At 49.1% G+C, this 26,640-nt stretch overlaps 1 protein-coding gene across 7 annotated transcripts in view; it reads right to left on the reverse strand.

Annotated features, from left to right (window-relative positions):
• The window catches only part of PC (pyruvate carboxylase), a 233,747-nt gene that overhangs the window by 199,776 nt on the left and 7,331 nt on the right, over positions 1 to 26,640 (reverse strand). For 2 of the 7 annotated variants that reach the window (XM_043551373.1, XM_043551375.1), the window contains exon 1: positions 826 to 916. The exons of 3 other annotated variants lie outside the window; for them this stretch is intronic. The gene's annotated coding sequence lies outside the window, so the exon portion shown is untranslated. Of the gene's footprint in view, positions 1 to 825; positions 917 to 21,393; positions 21,545 to 21,884; positions 22,022 to 26,640 lie in introns of those variants that run through there. 2 more of the 7 variants (XM_043551374.1, XM_043551370.1) reach the window with 2 other exon arrangements.

The raw sequence follows: 26,640 nt of genomic DNA on the forward strand, positions 1-26,640 counted from the left end.
AAATGATCCAAGGGCTGGAAAAAATGCCTTACAGTGAGAGACATCATAGAGTTTAAGGCCAGAGGGGACCATTATATCATCTAGCCTGACCTGCTGTATATCACAGACACCTACATTTCACCCAGCTACCCCTGTTTTGAGCCCAGTGACTTAAGAAGTTCAATCTGTTCAACTTAATAAAAGAAGATCAAGAGGGGACTTGATCCCAATACATAAGAACCACTGCAGGAAGAAAATAAAAGGCTTTTCAATCTAGTGAAGAAAGGCTGAACAAGAACTATTGGCTAGAAGCTAAAGCCTGACAAATACAAAATTAGGTAGAAAACACAAATTTTTAATAACGAGGGCTATCAACCACAGGAACACACTCCCAAGGGAAGTGGTGGATTCCATATCTCTTGATGTCTGCGAATCCAGACTGGCTGCCTTTCTGGAAGATGCTTTAGTCAAACACATGTTATTGCACTCAATATAGGGATTAATGGGTGACAGTCTCCAGCCAGTGACATAAACGGAGAGCAGAGTGGATGATCCAATGGTGCCTTCTGGCCTTATAAATCTATGACCCTTTTTTCCTACTGAAGACAAGGCTTTAGTTAAGTTAGCTGGTTGTGTTCTAGCACAGGCACTAAAACTCAACCTGATGGCGTTCTCCTGCATTTGCACCTGCATCTCTTATGCCCAAGGTTAAGAACAAACATGGGCAGCCTTGGGAAAATATGTGGCATGCATCCATACTAGTCCTAGTAACTCCCTAGTCCTTACCTTGACCTGCTAACATACATGAAAACTACAAACCGTGTTAGTTAACAAGTAAGAACATACCTCTTTGCCTAGTGAACAGTCTGCAAAGTATTGAGAGAGTTCTCACAATTCACCTTGCGGGAGGTTAGAGAAAAATGTAAACCAGAATGTTTGCTTTGGCGTTCTTGAGATTGATAATCTAACCACGCGAATCATGTGAAACAAGTGGGTGGGGGAAACAAGATTGTCTTGAGCTGCCAGGGACTTGTGCAAAATCCAAAGAATTCAAAGCATTTGTAAGTAGTCCCTCCCTCCATGCATGCAAAAGTATTGTTGTCCTTTGTGGAAGGAGATGCACTTGGGGGGCGGGGGGGAAATACCTACAGACTACATTTTTGAAGTGCACAGTCAGAAACATGACAATTCGATGGGCAAATGTTTCTTTCGCAGCCACACTTAGTGTTTCTTCAAGTCCTATCTTCTGCCTGTGATCATGAAATCCAAGGCCAAAATTTTCACAGATTTTTTAAGGCCAGAAGGGCTCATCCTGAATCCCAATCATCTACTCTGACCTCCTACATAGCACGTGCCAGGGAATCTCATCCAGTAACTGCATCAAGCTCCTAAACTTCTGTTTGAGTTAAGAGTGTGAGTTCCTTGGGAAAGGGACTGCCTTTTTGTTCTGTGTTTGTACAGTGTGTACAATGGGGTTCCCTGTTCCAGGACTGAGGCTCCCAGGTGCTACTCCAATAATTAATATTAATAATAACCTTATCGAAAGATATGCAGTCTTGTTATAGACACCAAGCGACACCCCATCCCTAGGTCAGTTTTCCAAGGTTAACAACCCTCCCAGTTAAAAAACACGTGGCTAATTATCAATGTGCATTTGTCCAGCTTCAGCTTCTAACCATTCAATCTTGTTTCTGCTTTTTTCCCCTCACAGCTAAAAAGCCCTCTATTGTCACAAAGCCTTCTCCCTACACATGTCCTTTCTAGACCATGGGGAAGTCACCTCTTAGCCTTCGCTTGGATAAAATAAATAGATTGAGCTTCTTAAGTCTCTCGCTATAAAAGTAGAGCACAAATCATTTTGTAGCACATTTTCCAAAGCTGACTAGTGTGACCGAATTTTCTGTAATATTTTGTATGAACGCTGTGTGCACCTCAGTTTCCCCTATATGCTGCATTATTTGCATACCCCTGGGAAAACTAATAGAGGGTGCACCAGAGGGGGCGGAAACAGGCTGTTGACTCTCGGGCAGGGTCCCACACAGGTGTGGCTGACGCCTAGCTGCCTTGAGTTTGGGGCCCATCTCATTGGAGAGGCCATGAAGACAACAGCAAAGCCAACCCCCTAACACATTTGTTACCTAGCAACTAATATGACCATAGATGTTTCACCCTCGGCAGGAAGCCAGCTGGGTTTGATCAGCTGGACAATAAAGGACTGATTGGGGGAGGCAGGTGGGACTGGCCTGGTATCCTGGACAAATGGGGCCAGAGTGGGAGCCAAGAGGGGGATACATTGCTTAGCTAGGGCTCTGGGCTAACTCAGATGGACAATGCTGTAACTTCCTTCTCTCTATGCTAACCAAGGATTCTCTATGCTGCGTTCCAGGTGAAGGAATAAACCCTTCTGTTTTGGCAACACTGTGGGAATGTCACTGCAGATGCTGGTGGAGGTGCATTGCTCCCTCAGATTGTACAAGTCTCCCTCTGGGTTCTGCCTCAGTGGGACTCCCTGAACAGAGCTCACAGTGGGAAGCAGGAGTACTGAAGGAAGACTGATACCCCGAGGGGGTCTGGCTCACTGAAGGGGTCCCCCCAAAGGCTGTTCTAAAGCTGGGGTCATAGCAGCGAGCCTGTGGATCCATAACAACTAGTAATTTAGGGCCCGAGTTGAGACCCTTCAGAAAGTGGTAACTGTAACTGCCTGCTGTGTCCTTTCTCAAACCAGAAGACAATTTTTTTTTTTTTAAATCTCATGATTTTTAGGGTAATCATGATTTTTGGAGCCCGACTCATGATTTGTTCAATCTTTGGAGCTGGCAGTACTGAGGTCTTGGGGCTTTTCTAGATGGGAAAATTGACTGGAACAGCTATAGACCTTTAAATTCACACCATACCACCCTATCTTCTGAAATAACCTCCCCATGTAGCCCTTGTACTTGGACTCAGAGTAACAGCCGTGTTAGTCTGTATTCGTACAAAGAAAAGGAGTACTTGTGGCACCTTAGAGACTAACCAGTTTATTTGAGCATGAGCTTTCGTGAGCTACAGCTCACTTCATCGGATGCATAGCAGTATGCTATGCATCCGATGAAGTGAGCTGTAGCTCACGAAAGCTCATGCTCAAATAAACTGGTTAGTCTCTAAGGTGCCACAAGTACTCCTTTTCTTTGTACTTGGACTGTAAGCTCTCTGGGGCCAGGACTGTATTGTGTGTCCACACAGTGCCTAGCACAGTGGGACCTTGAGCCATGATTGGGGTTCCTAGGCGCTACCCCAATACAAATACGTGATAAATCATTCTGGGTAGCTGAGCATTGTGGGATAGGTACCCAGAAGTCACCGCATTTCAGGATAGCACGGAAATATGGCAAAACTTAGGCTGATTCACTCTTCGGTACTTACACAGCCCTCATTACAATAGCAGCTGAACACCTGGCAATCTTTACAGTATTTACCCTCCTGCCGCCACCACTGTAAGGTACGATTATCCACATTTTACAGACAGGGATCTGAGGCACAGAGAGGTTAAAGCCCAGATCCTCAAAGCTCTTTAGGCACCTAAATCTATCTGAGGAGCTCGATCTAAGTGACATGCCCAAGGTGGCACAGGAAGCCTGTAGCAAAGTGGGGACTTCAACCCAGGTCTCCCAACTGTGGGCTAGTATGCTAACCACTGGGCCACCCTTCCTCCATTCAGCTGGGCCAGTGCAGTTGAACCAAACTGTTTTATGCTCCAAAATGGGTCAGCTCTCCAGATCAGAGAAGGCTTAAAAAGGGAGATCGCAGCAGCAGGAAAAGCCAGTGAGGTTCGGTTTCTAAATAGAGTTTGCAATGCTAGCAGGGCTTGACTTGCAAAGAGACAGCACAGCAGCAGAAACCCCGCAGCACTGAGTCTCACAGCCCAGGTCGGCTGACTCGGGTTTGGGCTTCAGGGCTAGAAAAGTGCAGAGCCAGTAGCAGCCATGCTGTGGGCCTATTATCACAGTGTGAATGTACCCTGAGAGAGATTATAAATACACAACCCTGTGCTACCAGGATTTGCAAAAGACCTTCCATGGCCCAGAAGGAAGGCCCTGCCCGGGACCTGAGGGACTCTGGAACTGCCAGGGTCCCCACCTGGAAGATGGGTGACACCTACTAAGCCAGGCCTGCATATAAACTTTATTTTTTTCCAGTTCTGTTTTCTCCAGAAGGCTTTGGTTCTGAACAAACAGCGCTTTGCTTTGGGAAGGCTGGCTGGTCAGCCCTGTCACTGCCCCTGGGAGAACGGGACTGCAGGCGCTCAGACCTGCTGAGGTAACCACAGTGTGTTGCAATAGTCTGAGGTCCCCGGTTTGAAGGGATAGGATCTCACCCTAAGAAAGGTGACAGCTAGAGGCCTGAGGCCTAAGAGTGGTGCCTTCAAGGTGCACAGAGGTTCAGTTACCTCAGGAACTGTGACTCCTCCACTAGCCATTAACTAGGCTGCCAGACTATATCCCCTCATCCCAACCAAACCGTTACAGGCACCCTGGTAGGGCCTACTGGGGAAAAAAACCTGTTAAAAAAGTGTCAGATCTATTCAAACGCTGCAGCAAAGCTAAGACAGCTGCAGAAAGAGTCCCTAGTAAGTCATCAAGACTCATTGAAGAGAATCTGGCGTATTAAGTAGATTTGCTCCAGTGGAAAGCCAGGCTGCTTTGAATACTCCTTTTAAGCAGGGGAAAAGGAGCATCTAGTCTTGACCTTTGCTGATTAGTGCTAAGCTAATCATACAGGGCTCCTATTAAATTCCAGCTGCCAGCTCCACGCACGGACAATACAGGCCACATAGCAGCCAAAATGGGCAAGTGATTTTCAAAAATTAAATCCAGCAGAAATGGAAGGAGGTCTACAGCAGGGTAATGACCATCATTAGAAGCAGGAAATTCGAATATGAGGAGAGATTGCAAGAGATTAGGGTTTGATGTGAGAGCAGGATACAAGAGAGGTATATAAAATAATGAAGAGAGTATCTATCTAATGAACTTAGACAGTCCTCACTGAGTACCTCATGATCTTCTAATGGTGTTAGCCTCACAACACGCCTGTGAGGATAAGGGAACACTACTGGAAGGTTGCACACTTCATAGCAGGTGTTGGCCAAGTTCACTGCTCCTTGCATCCCTCCATCCTCACCTACAGCTCCCTGGGTGACACCCTCCCTTTTGTCCCCCCAGTATATGTCCTGCCCCGCACCAGGGGTTCTGTGTCTTGCCCCATTCCCTCCCATACCCGGTCTCCTCCCCTCCACCAAGGGCTCTGAGTGCCCTTCAATCCTCCATACCTGGGTGCCCTATTTCCCGTCCCATGTCAGAGGCTTTGCACCCCCCACCCCCATCAGCTTGATGGCATTTGTCTGCAAAGTGGGGAAACTGAGCACAGAAAGACTAAGAGACTTGCCCAGACAGTCACACAGGCAGGCCTTTGGCAGAGCATGGAACTGTACCCAGGTCTCCCCAAGTCATAGGCTAGTGCACTAACCATTGGACCATCCTTCCGTCCTGTAAGGGATTGTCTTTCAATGTGCCAGAACTCAGGGAAAACCAATTAAATTGGAAGAAATAACAACTAAAAACAGACCAAAACACCCCACTTATGATTTTAGCCTGTGGAAGTCACTGAGATTTATTGGCCTCAGCAACCAATTAACAGGATCCAGAAGCACATTACACAATGATGGGACTATCAAGCCACATGGCAATAAGAGGGAGAAGTTCTGCACACCCTCACCTGGAATACCAGGTTTAGCTGTGGTTTTACCACCATCTCAAAAAGCAATATTGCCATCTTAGAACTGAACACTTCAAAGGCAATTAAAGATCCCATCCAGATGTGGAAGATGCCCACTTTATTTGGGAGCTGTTTCATGAGAGGGGTGGTCCAGTGTGTCACCCTTCCTCGCTGGCTTCCCCTTCTCTTTTGTTACAAAACATAAGCTACTTGTCTTCCCTTTCAAGGCCCTTCACAGCCATTCCTCACCTATCCATCATCTCTCATTCATGATCATGCTGTCGATGCCCGCATGCCGTCAGCCCATGGTGCCAGCCTCCATTGCCCACTTGTTACTTTTGCTACAAACCCAGTCAGGTATTTTCCAGTGCTGCCCCTCCTGCTTTAGAGTGTCACTTGATGGTTACCTGTTCTGTTCATTTCCTCTGGGGAATCTGGCATTGGCCACTGTCAGAAGACAGGATACTGGGCTAGATGGACCTTTGGTCTGACCCAGTATGGCCGTTCTTATGAGGAGCTCCCTGTAAACTCCCACAAAGCCACCTCCTTAACCTCCTAAAAAAACTCTCCTTTGCCATGATGTCTACAACACACTCAACAATGGTTAGGCCAGTGGGGCACTGAGACCACTGCCTACCATGCTGATTCTTTAGACTCCCCCGTCTGTCCGTCTCCATCTGTTGTCTCTTGACTTGTACTTAGATTGGAAGCTCTTTGGGGCAGGGACCGTCTTTGCTCTGTGGTTGTACTGCACCTAGCACAGTGGGGTCCTGGTCTATGACTAGGGCTCCTAGGTGCGATGGTAATACAAATAATAATAAATGCTGATGAACATGGGAGAGACCAGAGCACAGCTGGGTAAGCTAATCAAAGCAAGTGCCCTTTATTTAAGGAAACAGGCTCCCCTAGCTCCCAGGGCTGTTACCCTCGCTGCAGATGGTTACTCTGTTCCCACCTAGACTGGTGACTTGTGTGCACTCAACAGCTCTGGGGTCATCTGAAGTTCTATTTAAATGCCGCTGGCAGATGCTCAAGAGTGACTGAAGCTGGCAGCAATTGCACAGATCCAAACACTATGGAGAAAATCCCAGGTATTAAAGGGCTCTTTTATCTAGCAGAGAGGGAGGACAAGGACCAATGGTTGGAAGTTAAAAGCCAGACACATTCAAACGAGAGACAAAGCACACAGTTTTAACAGAGCAGGGGATTAAACAGTGGAAAAGTCTCCAAAGGGAAGTGGTGGATTCTTCATCTCTTGAGGTCTTCAAGTTCAAACTAGATGTCTTTCTGGAAGATAGTTAGTCAAACATAAGCGACTGGGCTCAATACAGGATAAACTAGGTGAAATTGTCTGGCCTGTGCTATTCAGATAGGTTATTATTATTTATTATTTGTATTGCTGTTGTGCCTAGGAGTCCTAGTCATGGACAGGACCCCATTGTGCTAGGTGCTGCACAAACACAGAGCAAAAATATGATCTAATGGTCCCGTCTGGCCTTAAAGTCTATGAAGGGGCAGAAAAACGTCTAGACGACCTAAATGGAGAGAGAGAGAGCGAGACAGACCTCCCTCTGATTTGTATCTTTCTACAGCTCTTGTATCTTTAGGCTCTGTGCAACAAAGAATATGTGAGTTTTGTCATAGATGCAGTTGGATTTCAAATAACTGTGTTTACTAACTAGGCCTTTGTCATAACCATACAGCTAAGGGTAGCCTAGAATTCCTCCTTATCTGTAAGGGGTTAAGCAGCTCAAAATAACCTGGTTGGCACCTGACCAAAAGGACCAATGGGGAAAGAAGATACTTTCAAATCTTGGGCGGGGGTAGGAGGGGAGAAGGCTTTGTTTTTGTGTGTTCTCTTGGGAAGCAGAGAAGCATCAGGTCAGAAAACTCTTCCTCCTCTAAACCATCCTAAAAGTCTCTCATATTACAAAAATTGTAAGTAAAAGCCAGGCAAGGCGTGTTAGAGTATCTTTTGTTTTGCTTGTGAATTTTTCCTTTACTGGAGGGAGGTTTATTCCTGTATTTTGTAACTTTGAAACTAAGCCTAGAGGAAGTTCTGTTGTGTTTTTGAATCTTTTATTACCCTGTAAAGTTACTTTCCATCCTGATTTTACAAAGGTGATTTTTAAATAAAATCCTTCTTTTAAGAACCTGACTGATTTCTCCATTGTCCTAAGACCCAGGAGTTTGAATCTGTGATCCCTTTGTAACTAATTGGTTAGGATATTATTCTCAAGCCTCCCCAGGAAAGGAGGTGTTGTAAGGGCTTGGGGGGATATTTTGGGGGAATAGGAACTCCAAGGGGTCCTTTCCCTGATTCTTTGTTAAATCACTTGGTGGTGGCAGTGTACCCTCCAAGGGCAAAGAATTTGTGCCTTGGGGAAGTTTTAACCTAAGCTGGTAGAAATAAGCTTAGGGGGTCTTTCATGTGGGTCCCCACATCTGTGCCCTAGAGTTCAGAGTAGGGAGGAAACTTTGACAGCCTTGTACGTTTGTATATAGCTACCTTTATACACAGCTGCTGCTTTAGGTTCTGGTGGCTTCCACAACAGAGGGCAGGGATGCCAACTAAAGGGGTCCTGAACTATTTAAAGGGTGTTACTCAAATCCTAGACACTACCCCGTCCTTTTCTAACCACACCCCGGGAGGATGATCTGTCTTTGAGAAGTGCCCATGGGACACTGGATCTGCACAAAATTTTTTTATAAAACCCAATTCTGCCCGCACGCAATCCATTAAAGATCAAGCTCTAACTTGAGCCATGTAGGTCATGTGACTACAAAAGCAATCTGTTTAGCAAACAAATAAAATAAAAAAGAGCCCAAACAATCATCATGTGTTCCCTTTCAAAATCGAACCAGCCATAGGAGTTGAGACTCTGGCAACTTGGCAAGCTATCAGCTGGCACGACCCATGAGAACCAACACAGCACCTCCCTCTCTAACCTTGCACAAAACCCCGCTCAAACCAAGCACTGTGGGGTTCTGCTACAGTGTTTTGCTATCAGTGAAATCTACATCCTCATACCTAGTAGAGGCATCACTACATGGAGTGGAAGGTTTTTAGTTTTGAAAGCATCTTTATTTTGGGCGACGGGGACGCGATGGACAGAGGTTTTACTACCAAATGAGTTTTAGGTTAAAGTTGTATTTTTGTAATTAGCACGCTGGTAGCAGCTAGAGACCTGACTGAGATCAGGGCCCCCCACTGTGGTAGATTCTGTGCAGTCCCTGACTCAGATGCAGGGGAGGGGATGGGTATTCCACTGAGCACTGCTGGACACAGCAAGAGTGAGTCATTGTGTACAAATATGCACCAGTTTAAGTCAATTTAGTTAACCCTCTACATGACCCATGCAGACACTTCAAATCGATTTAGACTTGGCTTGTATTGATTTAGCTTAATTGAGAAAGGAAACAATTTTTGCTAAACATCTACATAAATCAGGTTTAAATCAAACTATGAGTTTTCTATTTGTTTACCTGCATAGGTTTTTAAAGCAATATGTATTAAACCAAAGTTACTTTATGTGATCAGGCTCCTATCTGTGTCCAAGAGAATTAAAGGCTAAGATCCAAGGCAACATGTTTCCAGTAGAGACAGGGAAATAGTAATGCCGTTGGACAAAGCACCAGGCAGACCTCATCTGGAATACTGTGTGCAGTTCTGGTCATCAAAGATGAACCCAAATTGACTGAGGTGCAGAGCAGGGCTCCTAGGCTGATTGGGGAACAGGGTGACCAGACAGCAAGTGGGGAAAATCGAGACGGGGTGGGGGGTAATAGGCGCCTATATAAGAAAAAGACCCCAAAATCGGGACTGTCCCTATAAAATCGAGACATCTGGTCACCCTATCAGGGAATGGTGCTCCCATCTTCTGAGAGGAGACTGAAGGAGCTCGGCTATTTAGCCTGAGCAGACAAAGGCTGAGGGGGTGGTGGAGATCTGGTTGCTCTCTCTAAGTATATTGGAGGGTTAACCCCAGGGTGGGAGAAGAGCCATAGAAGCAAAAGGACAATGCTGGCATGAGAACCATTGGGGATAAACTGCCCAGGAATCAATTAAGACTGAAAATGAGAAGAAGGTTTCTAGCTATCGGGAGAGGGAGGTTCTGGAACAGCCTTCCAGGAGGATGAGTGGGGGGCAAAACAACCCATCTAGCTATCAGTGAGGGTAATTAATCCGCAGAATAACAGACCAAGGGTTGTGGTGGACTCTCCATCACTGGAGATTTTTAAATCAAAATGGGATTTTTTAAACAGATCTGCTCTAGTTCAACCAGGAATCAAGTCAGGGCAGTCCCTATGGCCTGTGAAATATTTTAGGTCAGACTAGATCAGTGGTTCTCAGCCTATTTACCATTGTGGGCCGCATTCAATATTACCTGCCTGGCCCTGAGGATGTCACATGGGCCGCAGCTCTGTGCTGATTGGGCTGCAAGCGGCCCGTGGGCCATAGGTAGAGAACCACTGGACTAGATGATCACAGTAGGCCCATCTGACCTGAGCATCTATTAATCCAGGTTTAAGATTAATTTATGAATGGGATGATGGGGTTGCTTGCAATAGCAGGGAACTGGATTCAACAACCCAGGAGGTTGCTTCCAGTCCTGTGTTCCTATCTTGTTTACACACACAAGTTGTCCCACTTTAACTCTGCTGGTGCACAACCCTGTTAGTGTGGATGCAGTTATATTGCTACAGAAGTGCTTGTATGGTATAGCTATGCCTACATGGGACACAGAACAAGCTATATCAATGCCAGGCACCTTTATACTGGTTACTAAAGGCTCTTTAGCCTGGAAGAGGAAGGCAGAAAAGACAGTTCCCTTTTTTCGTAACTGGTGTTCTTCGAGATGTGTTGCTCATGTCCATTCCACGTTAGGTGTGTGTGCTCGCCACATGTACCAGTGCCAGAAGTTCTTCCCTCAGAGGTATCCATAGGAGACCAACTCTGGCACCCGCTGGAGTGGCACGTGTATGCCGTGGTTATGGGGTGCTGCTGGCTCCCCCCACCCTCAGTTCCTTCTTGCCGGAAACTCTGACCATGGGGAAGGAGGGCGGGTCATAGAACGGACATGAGCATCACAGCTCGAAGAACACCAGTTACGAAAAAAGGGAACTGTCTTTTCTTTGAGTGCTTGCTCATGTCCATTCCATTGTAGGGGACTCCCAAGCAGTAACACTGGAGGCGGGTAGGAGTTCATGGACGTGTCACTTGCAACATAGGTCTGCCAAATCCAGCATCATCTCTTGCTTGCTGAGTGATGCGTAGTGAACGTGTGTACCAAAGACTACATCACAGCCCTGCAGATGCCCTGGATAGGGACATGCCCAAGGAAGGCTGCCAAGGACGCTTGAGCCCTTCACTATAGGCAGCGGCTCGGCCCGAGCCAGCTCATAGCAGGTCCGGATGCACGTGGTGATCCAATTCGAGATCCTCTGCAAGGACACCGGGAGACCCTTCATCCTGTCTGCTGTCATGATAAATAGCTAGGTTGACCTGCAGAAGGGCTTGGTGCACTCCAGGTAGAATGCTAGGGCGTGCCGGACATCTCCTCATTGGACGAGTGCGGCTTCGGCCAGAACACCAGGAGGAAGATATCCAGGTTGACATGAAAAGGGGACAACACCTTAGGCAGGAAAGCCAGATGAGATCACAGCTGGACCTTGTCCTTTTAGAATACCGTATATGGAGGCTCTGAAGTGAGGGCCTTAAATCTCGGACATGCGCCTCGCCGAGGTAATGGCTACAAGGAAAGCAACTTTCCATGACAGATGGGAAATGGAACAACAAGCCATAGGCTCAAAGGGCAGGCCCATGAGGCTAAAGAGGACCAGGTTGAGGTCCCATTGTGGAACCGGGTCCCGGACCGGCAGGAAGAGCCTTTCAAGGCCTTTTAGGAACTGGACAGACATCTCATGCGAGAACATCAATTTGCCCTGGACACGCGGGTGGAAGGCCGATATGGCTGCCAAGTGTACCTTGATGGAAGAAAGTGCGAGACCGTGGTGCTTTAGATGGAGCAGGTAATCCAGGATGGACTGCAGAGACAACCAGGTCGGGGAGATGCTACACTGACACCCAGCAGGAGAAACGCTTCCACTTTTCCAGGTAAGTCGCTCCGATGACACTTTCTGTTCTGTCTGGTGGCAAACAGGTCAACTCGGGGAGCCCCCCATTTCTGGAAGAGCGCCCGGACAACCGCCGAGTGGAGCAACCACTCATGGGGAGAGAAAAAGGACCTGCTGAGGCGATCAGCCAGCATGTTCCAGATGCCGGGGAGATGCGAAGCTTCCAGGTGGATCACATGCTGGATGCAAAAGTCCCACAGGCAAAGTGCTTCCTGACAGAACACCGATGAGCATGCTCTCCCTTGCCTGTTGACAAAGAACAATCGAGGCCATGTTGTCCGTCAACACCTGCACTACTCAACTGGACAACTGTCACAGGAAGTCACCACAGGCTAGGCAGATGGCTCTGAGCTCCCTGATATTTATATGTAACGCCAGCTCCTCTGGAAACCACGTTGCCTGGGTCCACAGCACACCGAGATCTGTTCCCTAACCGAGGTCTGAGGCATCCGATATCAGGGAGACCATGGACCGTGGACTCTCAAATGGCACTCCTTCCAGCACCACCCTTGGGTCAGTCCACCACTGCAGACAGGTAAGTACCTTCGGTGGGATCGTGATGACCTTGTCCAGGTGATCCTCAGGAATAGACTGTCATAATCCACAACTGAAGAGGCTGCATTCTGAGTCTTGCATGGCGAACGATGTAAGTGCACGCTGCCACATGCCCCAATAGTCTGAGGCACACCCGGGACGTAGTGTGCAGAGATGCTGGCAATGAGATCCGACATTGTCCTGAATCTGTTCTGCAGCAGAAAAGCCCTGGCCCAAGTAGAATAGAATACTTCGATAATCCCGGTCCAAAGGATAGAGTTAAACAAGCAAAAAAATCAATGTTAATCAACAGGCCAAGGGCTTGCAGCACGGTGATACTGCGCTGGACCTAAGTCCTGGAGCGGCCCTTGATGAGCCAGTCGTTGAGGTACGGGTCAATCTGGATACCCCAACGTCTGAGGTAAGCCGCCATCACCAACATGCACTAGATGAACACCCTCGGGGCTGTTGCAAGGCTGAAAGGCAGCACTGCAAATTGGTAGTGAGCGATCCTCACCGTGAAGCACAGAAAACGTCTGTCTGTGGAATATTGATATACGAAAGTAAGCATCCTTTAAAATCGAGGGCAGCGTATCAGTCTCCCAGATGGGGGGAAGGGTTGATGGAGGCCAGGGAGACCATGCAAAACTTCAACTTCTTGAGACATCTGTTGAGGCCTTGCAGGTCTAAGATGGGCTGCAGACCCCCCTTGGCCTTTGGGATTAAAAAATACAGGGAGTAAAACCCTTTGCCCCTTAAATGCAGCAGGACTTCTTCCACGGCTCCCACCTGCAGAAGACCCTGCACCTCCTGTGCTAGCAGATGCTCATGAGAAGGGTCCCTGAAGAGGGACGGTGACGGGGAGGTGGGAGACAGAAATAAACGGGGAGGGTATCTCCCCCTGCTACTGTGCTGAGAAACCACCGGTCCAATGTTATAGAGGCCCAGGCAGGGAGGAAGGGGGACAGGCGGTTGGAAAATAAACGGGGGAGCAGAATCCAGGATCCAGGCTGGAAGGTCACCCTCGAGTGCACCATCAAAACGCCTACTTACCACTCTGTTGGCTATAGGTGGAGCTTGAATGAGAAGAGGATGCTGGCTGGTGGCCTTGCCGGTGCTTTTAGGCCTTGCCCTTCTTACAGTAAGGCTCCAACCGAGATTGACTTCCAAACCTCTGGGTCTGTTGTGGCTTGAATCGTTTCCTTGCCGGCCCTGGGGTGTACAGGCTCAGAGTACGCAGGGTTGTCCTGGAGTCTTTCAGACCATGCAGTTTTGTGTCTTTGCTCAGAGAACAGCACCAGGCCATCAAACGGAAGGACTTGGATGGACTGCTGAACCTCCATTGTAAAGCCCTACAACCGTAACCAGGACGCCCGCCTCATGGAGATGGCCGAGGCCATGGTTCGGGCTGTGGAGTCTGCTGCATCTGAGGCTGCATGGAGGGCTGCCCTTGCCACCACTTTGTCTTCCTCAGAAATAGCCAGGAATTCCTTCCTGGGTTCCTCGGGCAGCGAGTCCAAGAACTTGGTCAGGGACTACCAAAAGTTAAAATCATAGCAGCCAAGTAAGACCTGGTGGTTGATCACTCGCAGTTGGAGGCTAGAAGTTGAATAAACTTTTCTTCCAAAGAGATCAAGCCTCTTTGTTTTTGGGTTTCGCACCTGGTTGGTCCTGTCTGTCATGCTCATGGACTGCGGACACAACCAGAGAGCTTGGGGCAGGATGTGTGTACAAATAGCCACCCCCCTTACCAGGGACACAGTATTTACGCACTGCCCGCTTGGAAATGGGGGGCAGTGACAAAGGCATCTGCCACAGAGTATTAGTAATTTTTGCCACTCCGTCATGCACGTGCAATGCCACCCTGGCAGGGGCCACTGAACTTAGCACGTCGAAGAGGGAGTCTGAGGGCTCCACCAACTCCTCGGCTTAAAGCCCCAGGTTTGAGGTGACCCTCTTTAAGAGCTCTTGATGAGCCTTGGTATCATCCTGAGGGACTGGGGGAGAGAGTCCCGCAATCGCCTCCTCAGGCGAGGATGAAGAGACAGTGGGCACCAGCGGTTCTGCCACCTCCATCGCCTCCTGTATGGACACCTCTGCCACAGCCAGGTGACTCTGAGGGGTCTGCTTTAGGGTCACATCTGTGTCAGGGGGCGGGTGAAGACTGTCGCTGACCGCTTGTCCGATGCCCGAGAACGACCTATGCTCCCGTGAGGGCTGTGAAAACCCCCAGGGATTCCTGAAGTGCCAGGGGGCAGGCCACTGGCCCTGAGTCCATGCTGCACTGGGAGGTGCTGTGGAGAATGCCGGTGCCTCTGATAGGCATAGATTTTCTGCAACAGTCACAGGGTGGCCCTGACCCACTTGTAGGGACTCCTCTTCGCTGCTGAAGCCCAAGGAGGAAGGTCCGCGTCCGGGGGACCAGGATGGTGCCAAGGCCGTCTGTCTACCCTGGGCCCATCGATGCCAACTCGAACTCCGCTGAGGATTTGCACCAGGGCAGTGACCCTCGGCGCCGTGATCCTGCCACCTGGTGGTGGCATTCAGCAGATCATCAACGATAACCCAGCAATCTACACCTGACGCTTAGCGAGTGGTCCATCGAGCGGGAACGGAGAGAGTAGGCCACTGTACTGGGGATCATCGGCGCACCCGCAGTGAACCATACCTGCGTTCCAGTGACTGGTAACAGAGTTCCCTGGACCGGTGGGTCGAACCGCTGGAGCAGTGCCACGCACTGGGAGAGCGGCTCGGACGTTCCCGGCACCAGGGCAGTGGGACCCCTGCGGGTCTGCACCATTCCACTGGTGATCGTCTCCTCAAGCCCCAGGAGTGCTGCTCGGAGCCCGGGGACCAGCGCCAGGGACTCTGATGGGTGGGCCGCCCCATGTCTGGGGCATGGTGGCTCTGCACAGGCGAGCGCTGGCAGGGCACTCCCTGTGGTGAGGAGCAGTGCCACACTGATGGGGACCGTTGGAAGGGTCCCAAGGCAGGTTTTCCCCAGGAGTGGCTGGTGTGGGCAGCACCGGTAGGGACAAAATGTCCTTTGTGGCCTGAAAGGCCTCCAGTGTGCACAGCATCGCCAGGTGCCGAATGCCTCTGTTGCTTCCCAAGGTGGCAGGTGAGCCCTGGAATGGGCTAGCCCGCTCAGCGGGAGCTGCGGCCTGACCTCCATCTGAGGTGAAGAGCTGCCCTTCGCAGGTCTTTGCTTTCCTCCGGCCCTCCCCTCCCAGCCTTTCTTTGCTTTCTAGCCGGTACCAGGAGGAGGATCAACACCAGTCCACAGTCAGCACTGGCGGCGCACTCCGCACCGAAGCCACGGTGCCGGGAGCGGAATCCGATCTGGACGGCTCTGGGGCCGGTGTAAGTGCGGACTCCATAAGGAGTGCTCAGAGGGGAACATACCGCTCCTTTTTGGTCCGAGGTTTAAAACTTTTACAAGTCTGACACTTGTCACTAACGTGGGTTTCCCCCAAGCATCTCAAACAGCTACTGCGGTGGTCACTGACTGGCATAGGTTTTCTATGTGCAACAGTCACATGGTTTGAAGCACAGGGACCAGGACATGCCCCATCAGGGACTACAAACTAACACTAAACTACACTAAGGGAACTAATCTAAACTATATACAACAAAGTTTGCAACGAGCAGTTGAGAGGAGAAAGCTTGCCAAGAAAAGGAGACATTCCAGCACCGTCACTGGTGGTAAGAAGGAACAGAGGGTGGGGGGGGCCAGCAGTGCCCCTTATACCGTGGCATATGCACACCACTCCACAGGGCACCAGAGCCGGTTTCCTATGGATACCGCTGAGGGGAAAACTTCTGGCACCGGTGCATGTGGCAAACACACACACCTACTATGGAATGGACATAAGCAAGCACTCACAGAAGAACAAGAACCAACAGCTGGAAGTAAAAGCCAGAAAAACTCAAATTAGAAAGGCGGCACGGATTTAACACTGCAGGTGATTACCGTTGGAACAAACTCCCAAGGGAAGGGTTGGTTTCTCCATTTCATTAGGTCTTCAAATCAAGATCTGGCTGCCTTTCTGCAGCAAAGTGCTGGGCTCAGTGCAGGGGTAGCTGGGTGATATTCTCTGGCCTGTGCTATCCTAGATGCTCTAATGGTCCCCTCTGTTCTTAAAAATCCTATGACTCTATATTGGTTTAAAAATAGATGTAGGTTGACTTAGGCTCTTTGTGCCTCATCTTCCCATCTGTAAAATGGGAATAATTCCCTCGCACATGGAGTGTTGTGAGGATAAATATAATAAAAGTTGTGAGGCACACAGTAGCGGGGGGCTCTATAAAGTAAAACGGGTATAAGTTTCCATACTAGCCTAAACAGTTTTCAATGGCAATACCCTCTGGGTACCTCACTCACAATGCTCAGCTCCCCAGAATCATCACCAGTAGTTTGCACTGGGATAGTAAATAGGGGTCTTAAACATGGACCACCACCCCACTTTGCTAGGTACTGCTCAAACATAGAATTCAAAGATAGTCCCTGTCCCACAGGGGCAAGGCCTCATGGGATCTTTGTGGAGAAAAATCCACATGATGAGGCTGCCAAAGAGACACTGAAATATCCTCCAGGTACATATACCTACTTGGGATTTCTGATGCCCAATTCCTATTAATTTTAAACGGGAACTGGGTTTCCAAATTCCTCTGGCAGCTTTTGAAGAGATCAGCCCTGTGTGTGTTAAGATGGAATTCAAGGCCTGGAGCAATTGCTAATCACGGTGAGAAAGAAAGAGGAACTAAGTGCATGTAGCTTAACTAAACGATGACTAATGGGGATATAGCCACCTATTTTTGAAGCACGTTAACCCTGAAGGAAGAGAAGGATTTGGGTGCAGTGCAAGAATCAGTGGTGAAATTCTCTGGTCTATGAGATGCAATCTAGAGCAGTGTTTCCTCAGCCTTTTCATTTTGATGGCCTTATTCCAAGTCAAAACTTTACCTTCATCGTAAGCATATTGATGATAACCCTGAACATACTGGGGTGTGTGTTTCAAGAGGTTTCATAGAGTTTAAGGTCAGAAGGGACCATTAAAATCTATTCTGACCTCTAGGGCACAGGCCAGTACATTTCACCCACATACACCTATATTAAGCCCAAAGACTAAAGTGAGGTTACATTAAAGTATTTCAGCCCTCAGGAGGCTAAACTGCTGTGAGCCCCAAGCAGGGAACAGGAGAGACCATCAATGCCCGAAGCCCCTGCGCTGGCAGGGAATTGCTGAGATGAGCCATGCCCAGGGGATCCCGGCAGGCCACCTGCGCCCCATGCTGCACAGGAGGGAGAAAACCCCCAAGGTCGAGCAGTGAAGTAAGCCATCTCAGCTTAGTTTGCCGTGATTACTGCACTTACCCCCAGGGCTTTTGCTGGCATAGGAATGTTGCCCAAACCCAAAAAGCACAAGCCAATCTCCCCCGCAAGAGGCACAGCTATGCTAGAACTCTCTTGTGCGGGCCTCCTCTAGTACTCGCTTAACAGCTGACCTTGAAGGATCAGAAACACACCATGCCAGAACGACTACAGCTATCTCGCTCTCCTGGGGGAAAGCCCAGACCTGTTTGGAAAGGAAGGGTCAGACTGGAAGAACCAGACTGAGAGGCAGCGGATCTGGGCTTTCCTTGGAGAATATAAACTAGTTCTGTTCCTGTAACTTAAGACAGGCCTTCCCTACGTACTTCTGCCAATGGTCAAGGGAGCGGTCTGACTGAGTAGTGCCACCGAAAGCCTGTAGCCTAGAATAAGGTAGAGTGTGAGCTTAAACCACAACAGCTATTCCAAAATAGCCCCCGTGCGGACACTTACTCTGAACAGACATTCCTTTTTCCTGTTTAGCTGACTCCAAATTCAAAGTGGATTACACAAGAAGGGACCTCCTAGATTATCACATCCAGTCCCTGCTATCGCAGCCAACTCCCGCTTAGGATCCTGGCAGAAACGTATCCAGCTCCATCTTCAAACTAACTGGGGTGTTTGTTCTCAACTGCTGCTATGGGGAGGCTGTTCCAGAACCTCCCTCCTCTGATGGCTAAAACCTTCCTTAACGGCCTCAGCTGATTCCTGACCAATTTAGCCGCACTGGTTCTTGTGGCGACATTGTCCTTTAGCTTCAATAGCTCTTCTCCCTCCCTGGAGTTCTCCCCCCATGTATTTAGAGAAGGAGCAACCAGATCCACTCTCAGCCTTCACCTGACCAGGTTAAACAAGCCTGGCTCTTTCAGTCTCCTCTAACAAGATCAGCTCTCCATTCCCCTGATCAGCTGAAGAACTGCTCTCTGCCCCTAGTCCGCTACACTAAACCAGAGAAAGGCACTCTTCAATCAGCAGCCCTAGCGGAAGCTATTCTGCAACAGTCAATTTCCCTGAATAGATCTAAATGCTGACGCTATGGCAGCATTGCCAACCCCCGTGATTTTATCAAGAGTCTCGCAATATTTGCCATTTTTCATAAAGCCTCAGGCTCCCGGCGTCACATGATGGGGTTAGTTAGAATGTCAACTTTTTTTTTTTTTTTAAATGAAAAGAGAAGATACCACCCTTCACAGTTCCAAGGGAAAAAACTTGAAACCGTGACACAGCTGCCCCCTAAAGACTCAGAAACCAGAGGACAAAGACCCCAACGTTTGTTAAAATCTCCTGATTTTTAAGCCAGTCTCACACTATGGTCGTGCTCAAGCGCTGATTTTTTGAACACATTGGTAGAGCCCTGCGGGGATACAAAATTTGTACCTGCATCTGATCCGCAAACATGGTCCACGGATAGCAGATTTGCAGGGCTCTACACACCGGCAATATTGAGGTCCTCACTGGAGACCTGCTGAATATTCATTGCGTTGCCAGATTGCCTGTGTAAATCTGCAATAAATTTTCAAGCCCTTGACCTCTTACCAGTACAGTGTCTCAAGTCTTGGTGGCTTGATAAACAGCCCTCCCTCCCAATCACAGGGTCCTTCCTTTACACTGCCAAGTAGCGTACGCTGTTCTCCATGCTCAGTCATGCAGGCAACCCAATTAGTAACCAAAAAATGGCCAGCTATTCAAAGAAAGGAGAGTTCTAAAATGAAACAGATCTCAGCTTGTCTGGGACGGCAGATAACCTGAGCCAAACTGCTCAGGGTCGGGGGGGCGGGGAACTGCCCCTTGTGTAACCAACGCAGCAACACCTGCACAGAGCCTGAGCCAATCGCTCCAGGGGGGAGCGAGGGAGCTGCCCCTTGCGTAACAGACATAGCTATCTACCTAAGGAACTTACACAGCCCTCATTACTCTAGTATCTGAGCACCTGAAAGTCTTTAATGCATTTATCCTCGCCGCCCGTGAGATAGAGCAGCGCTGTTATCCCCATTTTACAGATGGGGAAACTGAGGCATAGAGCGGCTAAGTGACTTGTCCCACGTCACAAAGGAGGTCTGTGGTGGAGCAGAAACCTGAATCTGGATCTCCCAAGTCAGAAGTTAGTGCCCTAACCACTGGGCCACCCTTCCTCCCTTGGAGGACTGCCCCTTTGGACCTGAGCAGCTGCCAAGGACTTGAGTGCTGAGATCAGAGGGCTCCATGGCTTGGATCTTTGAACACAACGCAAGGGTGGCTACATCGTGGAACTGTGGGCAGCATTTATCGAGTGGTTAGAGCAAGGGACCGGGTTCTCCTCTTGGTTCTGAGCGGGGAATCTCAACCTTTCAGTGAGGGCAAGCCCCTAGGGAAGCCATTCATAAAAACAAAGATCATTAAGATCCTTCATTCGCACACACCACAGCTGAAGGCCATGTTTCCGTGCAAGGACCCACTTCACCAGCCTTGCTGCAAGGGGTGCATTTCAGGGTTACTCATCAGCTACGGTTCTCGCAAGGACATGAATCAAGACGGTGTCAGCGGCAAGATCAAAAACATTCTCTGCCATCGCACGTGGAACAAGATGTTCCTACTGGTGTGAAAGCTAAAAGCAGTGTCTCCATGCTGGGGAGAGTGGGGGCACTGAATTAAACAAGACGGGGCAAGACAGAACAGTGTAGGAAGGTGCAGGACTCAAAATCACATGAGTAGAGCACTGGGCAGCTTTATGGAAGAGGCCCATCTCAGATGTCCGCTGTAGCCAGTTGGACTGCCATTCTCGTTCTGATGGAAAAGCGTTAAGCAAATAGGAAGGCTAGGGCAGCATTTCCTGAAGGAGATCACACTCTGGATTTCTCCACTCTCCCCGGAAACTCTTTCCCCAGCCAGATCCCCTGGGATCCTTGGTCACCACATCTCCCGCAGCTGGGTCATAACAAAGGAGAGTGGCTGTCTTGGCAGTTAAATAAATTCATAGATTTTTAAGGCCAAAAGGGACCATTAGACAATGTAATCTAGTCTGACCTCCTATACAGCACAAGACCCAGTTACCCTGTATGGAGCCCAATATCTTGTGTTTCTCTAAAGCACCTTCCTGAAAAGCATCCAGTCTGGATTTGCAGATACCAAGAGACGGAGAATCCATCCCTTCCCTTGGGAGTTTGTTCCAATGGAAAGTCACCTGCACTGTTACAAAAAAATAGCTTATTTTTCTTTTGACTGAATCTGGCTTTGACTTTCATCATTATTATTATTATTGTTGTTTTTATTACCATTGTGCCAGTCATGAACCAGGACCCCATTGTGCTAAGTGCTGGCCAAACACAGATTTATTGGTTCCTGTTCTGCCTTTCTCTGCTAGGTTATGGAGTCCTTTACTACACAGTATTTTCTCTCTGTGAAGGTACTTAAGCACCATAATCAAGTCACCCCTTGATCATCTTTTTGAGAAGCTAAATAGACTGAGCTCCCTGAGTCTCTCACCGCAAGGCATTTTTTCCAGCCCTCAAATCAGCTTTGTTGCTCTTCTATGCACCCTGCATGGAGCTCTCTTCAAGGTTCATATTAGTTTCACTTTCTCCAAATTAAATGTGCTCAGTTTACAAGATGGTTTGGATTTTTTTGAACGGCAAACTCACCCCAGGATCTGAGTCACTCACACATCCTGCCCAGGAAGAGAGAAATTGAGCAGCCCGGACTCTGCCCTCAGCGACCTCCTTCACATTGCCTGCACACCATACCCTTGGCAATACAGAGGGAGGGAATTTGGCTCAGCAAGCGGTTGCAGACCTGTTGAGCAAGAAGGGTGCTATTTAAATAGTTATTTTCCAAAGCAGCACCATATTTTTCATGCAGTCGGCAACAACCAAATCCAGCGCTCTTGGAAGGAGAAAATGAATTGCCTTAACAGAGTGGCTGGTGCTACCACCATGTGGAATCCCTCTTGCAATCAGAGATTAGACTTGCCTACCAGCCATAATAATCTCTTTGCTGAGGACTGCGTGCTCAGAGCTGCCTTGCTCGATTGATGCCTTGATCCTGGTTTTGTAAGTGGAGAGAGTAAGTTGAAGCCCGCATCTTCCACAGAGGCTGGCAGAGCTCAAGCTACAGGTGAAACAGATGTGCTTACCCTCTCCAAATAGGCTGAGATCCTCCACGAATAATGCTTTCTACCATCTCCAGTTAGCTAGGAGACTCCATCCCATCCTGGACTCAGTTATTCCCCCCTTTGTCACTTCTCAGTTGGACTCCAGCAACGCAACACACCTAGGCACGAAACCTTCAGAGCTTAGGAAACTTCAAGTACAGAAAACTGCCACAGCACATTTCGCCAGCCATTCAGGCTACCACACGCACATCAGCCCCGTCCTCCACACCTTACACTGGCCTCCTGCAGAATTTCTAACCAAGAGCAAAGTCTCAGTCTTTATCTGCAAGGCACTCCGTTGTCCAGGCCCAAGGTATTTAAAGGAGCCGCGATGAAGACCACAGTTAACAACTCTGCTCCTCTGGCACAAAGGAGCTCTCTACAAGAAGGGTAAAGCTCGCCCGTGCAGGAGACAGAGCTCAGAGACAGGTCTGATGCTGTGGAATGAACTTCTCCAGGACTAAGGACCATTACAAACCTCCCCACCTTCCATTCCAACAGCCAGGAACAGTTCTTTGACTTTGCCTTCTCTAACAAACATGTATATTTAAAAAATCCAAGACCCCTCACCTACCAAAACAAGACATTCCTCTGAACCATGCTTCTTCCCCTGGGAGAAAGGAAGAGAGAACAAACACCTGACAGGGGTGTAGCTGCAGTCACTGTAGCTCTGCTGGAAGGCACTCACATACTACAGCAATAGTGGGGTATAAGAAACTGGACAGAACTGATTAGAGCTGATCAAATTGTCGCTGAATGATTGAGAAAACAGTGGCAATAAGCGTTTGCCCTTCGGAACATAGGAATCACTTGGTCTGACTGAAGGTCCATGTTGTCCAGCCTCCTGTGTCTAACAGCGGCCAGCACCACATGTGTGGGAGGAACCCCACGCTTACAGGATAAACCGCCCAAGGAAAAAAGTTTCCTCTTTACTTCTGAAAATTAGAGATCAGCTTACGGCCTGAAGCATGAGGTTTTATCTCATTTCAGCATTTATTGAAACAACTCTGGACATTTTTGTTATATTCAGACTAGAAATAAGGCACAGATTTTTATCACGGAGGGGGATTAATCATTGGAACAGCTGACCCAGGGATGGGGTGGATTCTCCATCACTTGGAGTCTATAGTTCAAGACTGCACATCTCACTAAAAAGATCCACTCTGGCTCAACCACCAAGCTGGGATGGAGGCAGAAGTGGCTGGGGGGGGGGGGGGGCATTCTCAGGCCTGTGTTACGCAGGAAGTCAGACTGGATGGCCAGAATGGTCCCTTCAAAATCCAGGAGAGCTTGACTTTTTACACTACCAGCCCTAGCACTGCACTGAAGCTAGTGGTTGCATTTAATATTGCCTTTACCCAATACAGACAAAGACCATGAGACACTCGGGTCCCTTTGTAATGTTATGTTAGGAGACAGAGCCAGTTACATAGTACAAATTACAAACAGATGCACCAATATTAACATTTGTATTGTAGTAGTATCTGGAAACCAGCTGAGCTGGGGCCCCCACTGGGTGTGCACAGTCCCCAACCTAGATCAGGGCCCCTCACCCCCCGGGTGCTGGGTGTCACGCTGACCCTGACAAAGACTGGGGGGGCTCTCCATCATGCTAGACACCACACAGAGCCCCACAATCTGAGATTGGGGGCTTTCCATCATAGATTCATAGATCATCTTGGACACTTGACAGACCCCAATGGAAACTGAGGGGGAACCCATCATGCCGGGGGCAACATAGATGCTTTGGAGTTCAGGGGAATCCTCCACTGTGCAATGTGCCACACAGATCCCCCTGGCTGAAACTGGGATGGGGGGCCCATTGTTCTGGGCAGAACCCAAACACATGGTAAAAGACAGTACCTGCTCCTAAGACTTAAAAGATGAAGGAGAAGATGGAAGCACAGTGGTAAGGGTGCTAGTGAGAGACTTAGGAGACCTAGGTTCAATTCCCTGCTCCACCAGAGATCTTGAGCATGTCTCTTATTCTCTCTGTGCCTCAATTTGCCCATCTGTAAAATGGGGATAACAGCTCCGCTCTACCTTACGGGGCATAATTATTAGTTAAACTGGAGAAGACGGGGATTAATACGAGAATCGAAAGATGGATAAGGAACTGGTTGAAGGGGAGACTACAACAGGTCATAGTGAAAGGTGAACTGTTAGGTTAGAGGGAGGTTACTAGTGGAGTTCCTCAGGGATTGATCTTGGGACCAATCTTAATTCATATTTTCATGAATGACCTTGGCATAAAAAATGGACGTGCGCTAATAAAATTTGCGGATGACAAAGTTGGGAGGTGTTGCCAATACAGAGGAGGACCAGAATACCATACAAGAAGATTTGGATGACCTTGAAAATTGGAGTAATAGAAATGCAATGAATTTGAATAGTGCAAGGTCATGCACTTAGGGTAGGGGTGGGCAAACTATCGCCGGCGGGCCGGATCCAGCCAGTCAGGGCTTTGGATCCAGCCTGTGGGATTGCCACCCCCATGGTGCCGGGGGCCCCACACCACTCCCAGAAGCAGCCGGCACCACGTCCCTGCAGCCCCGGGGTGGCGGGGGAGGCAAAGGTCTCCGGGCACTGCCCTCGCCTGAAGGCACCGTCCCCCACAACCCCCACTGGCCGGGAATGGGGAACCGCGGCCAGTGGGAGCTTTGGGGGAGGTACCCACGAGCGAGGGCAGCGCGCTGAGCCCTCTACCCCCCCTCCCCCAGGGGCTGCAGGAACGTGGTGCTAGCCGCTTCCAGGAGCGACACATGGCCCGGTCAGGCAGGGAGCCTGCCTGAGCTCCGCTGCGCACTGCTGCCGTCCTGGAGCCCACACCCCAAACCCCTCCTGCACCCTGCCCCCCAGTTCCCTGCCCTGAGCCCCCGCCGCACCCCTCTTGCCCCCCAACCCCCTGCCCTGAGCCCCCTGCTGCACCCCACACCTCTTCCCACACCCCAACCCCTGCCCCAGCTCTAAATTCGTGGCCCTGCATGCTATTTCGCCACCCAGATGTGGCCCTTGGGCCAAAAACTTTGCTCACCCCTGACTTAGGGCTTAACAACAAGAATTTTTGCTATAAGCTGGGGACGTATCAGTTGGAAGCAACAGAGGAGGAAAAAGAGCTGAATATATTGGTCAATCAAAGCATGACTACAAGCCATCAGTGTGATGCAGCTGCGAAAAAGGCTAATGCAATCCTAGGATGCGTAAGGCAAGGTATTCCCAGTTGAGATAGGGAAGTGTTAGTGCCATTATACAAGGCACTGCTGAGACCATGTTTAAGAACAATGAATTCAAACTGGAACAGGTGCAGAGAAGGGCTACTAGGAAGATCAGAGGAATGGAGAACCTACCTTACAAGAGGAGAGGTAAGGAACTTGATTTGTTAAGTTTAACCAAATGAAGGCTGAGGGGAGATATGATTGCTCTCTATAAATACATCAGAGGGATAAACACCAGGGAGGGAGAGGAGTTATTTAAGGGCCAATGATGGCATACACAAAAAGGATATAAAAAGGCCACTGATAAGTTTGAGCTAGAAATTAGACCAGGTTTCTAACCGTCAGAGGAGTAAAGTTCTGGAATAGCCTTCCAAGAGGAGTAGCGGGGGCAAAAAAATTAAACTCGTTTCCAATACTGAGCTTGATAAGTTTATGGAGAGGATGGTACAATGAGACTGCCTACAATGGCATGTGGCTCTTCGGAGATTGCTTTTAGCAAATATCTCCAACCGCCAGAGATGGGACACTAGATGGGGAGGGCTCTGAGTTACTACAGAGAATTTTTTCCCAGGTGTCTGGCTGAAGGGTCTCAACCACATATTCAGGGCCTAACCGATCACCATATTTGGGGTCAGGAAGGAATTTTCCCCCAGGTCAGATTGGCAGAGACCCTGGGTGGTTTTCACCTTCCTCTGCAGGATGGGGCATGGGTCACTTGCTGGTTTGAACTAGAGTAAATGGTGAATTCTCTGTAACTTGAAGTCTTTAAACCATGATTTGAGGACTTCGGTAACTCAGCCAGAAGTCAGGAGTCTATTACAGGCGTGGGTGGCCTGTGACGTGCAAGGGATCGGACTAGATGATCATGATGGTCCTTGCTGGCCTTAAAGTCTCTGCGTCTATAAACATGTTCAAGGGGAGCGGGAGGTTTCCCAGGCACTACAGCAATACATGGGCCAGGTAAATAGAGAAGTGGATGAGACAAACTGGCAGACAGGATAACTGGCAGATACTACAGTGACGAGGGGGTGGTCATATCTGAAAGACAGACAGACTTCTTAAGCAGTCAGGAGCTGCGACTGCAACACCCAGCATGAGTGGGCTTGCAATCACAACACAGCGACTGCAACAACGCTCAGCCAGAGGAACACAAAAGCAGCCTTTGCAGATGGAGTCCCTTCCATTTTTGTTTACTGCACATTGTTACTGGGTTGTACAGCTCGCAGTTGTGCTGGTGTGTGACCCTCTGACCCCCTTCGCCACTGAGCGGCGAGCTTAATTCTGAAAGCCAGCTGTGTTTTGCACCACACATTATCTCATCCTCCACCCCTTCTCACACAAGGAAGGATGCAGCAGAAGCAGCCCGATGCCAACATGGAGGAGGAATCCTCGCACCTGTCCCCCGTGGAGGAATCCAAGGCAAGAAGGCTCAGCGGATCAGCGACAGCTTGCAGCACAGCAGAAGTTACTTGTGATTGCAAAGTGTTCCCCCCATATGAGAGAGTGCACATGGGGACTGCACG

This window comes from Chelonia mydas, chromosome 7, assembly GCF_015237465.2.
Source record: "Chelonia mydas isolate rCheMyd1 chromosome 7, rCheMyd1.pri.v2, whole genome shotgun sequence".
NCBI lineage: Eukaryota > Metazoa > Chordata > Testudines > Cheloniidae > Chelonia > Chelonia mydas.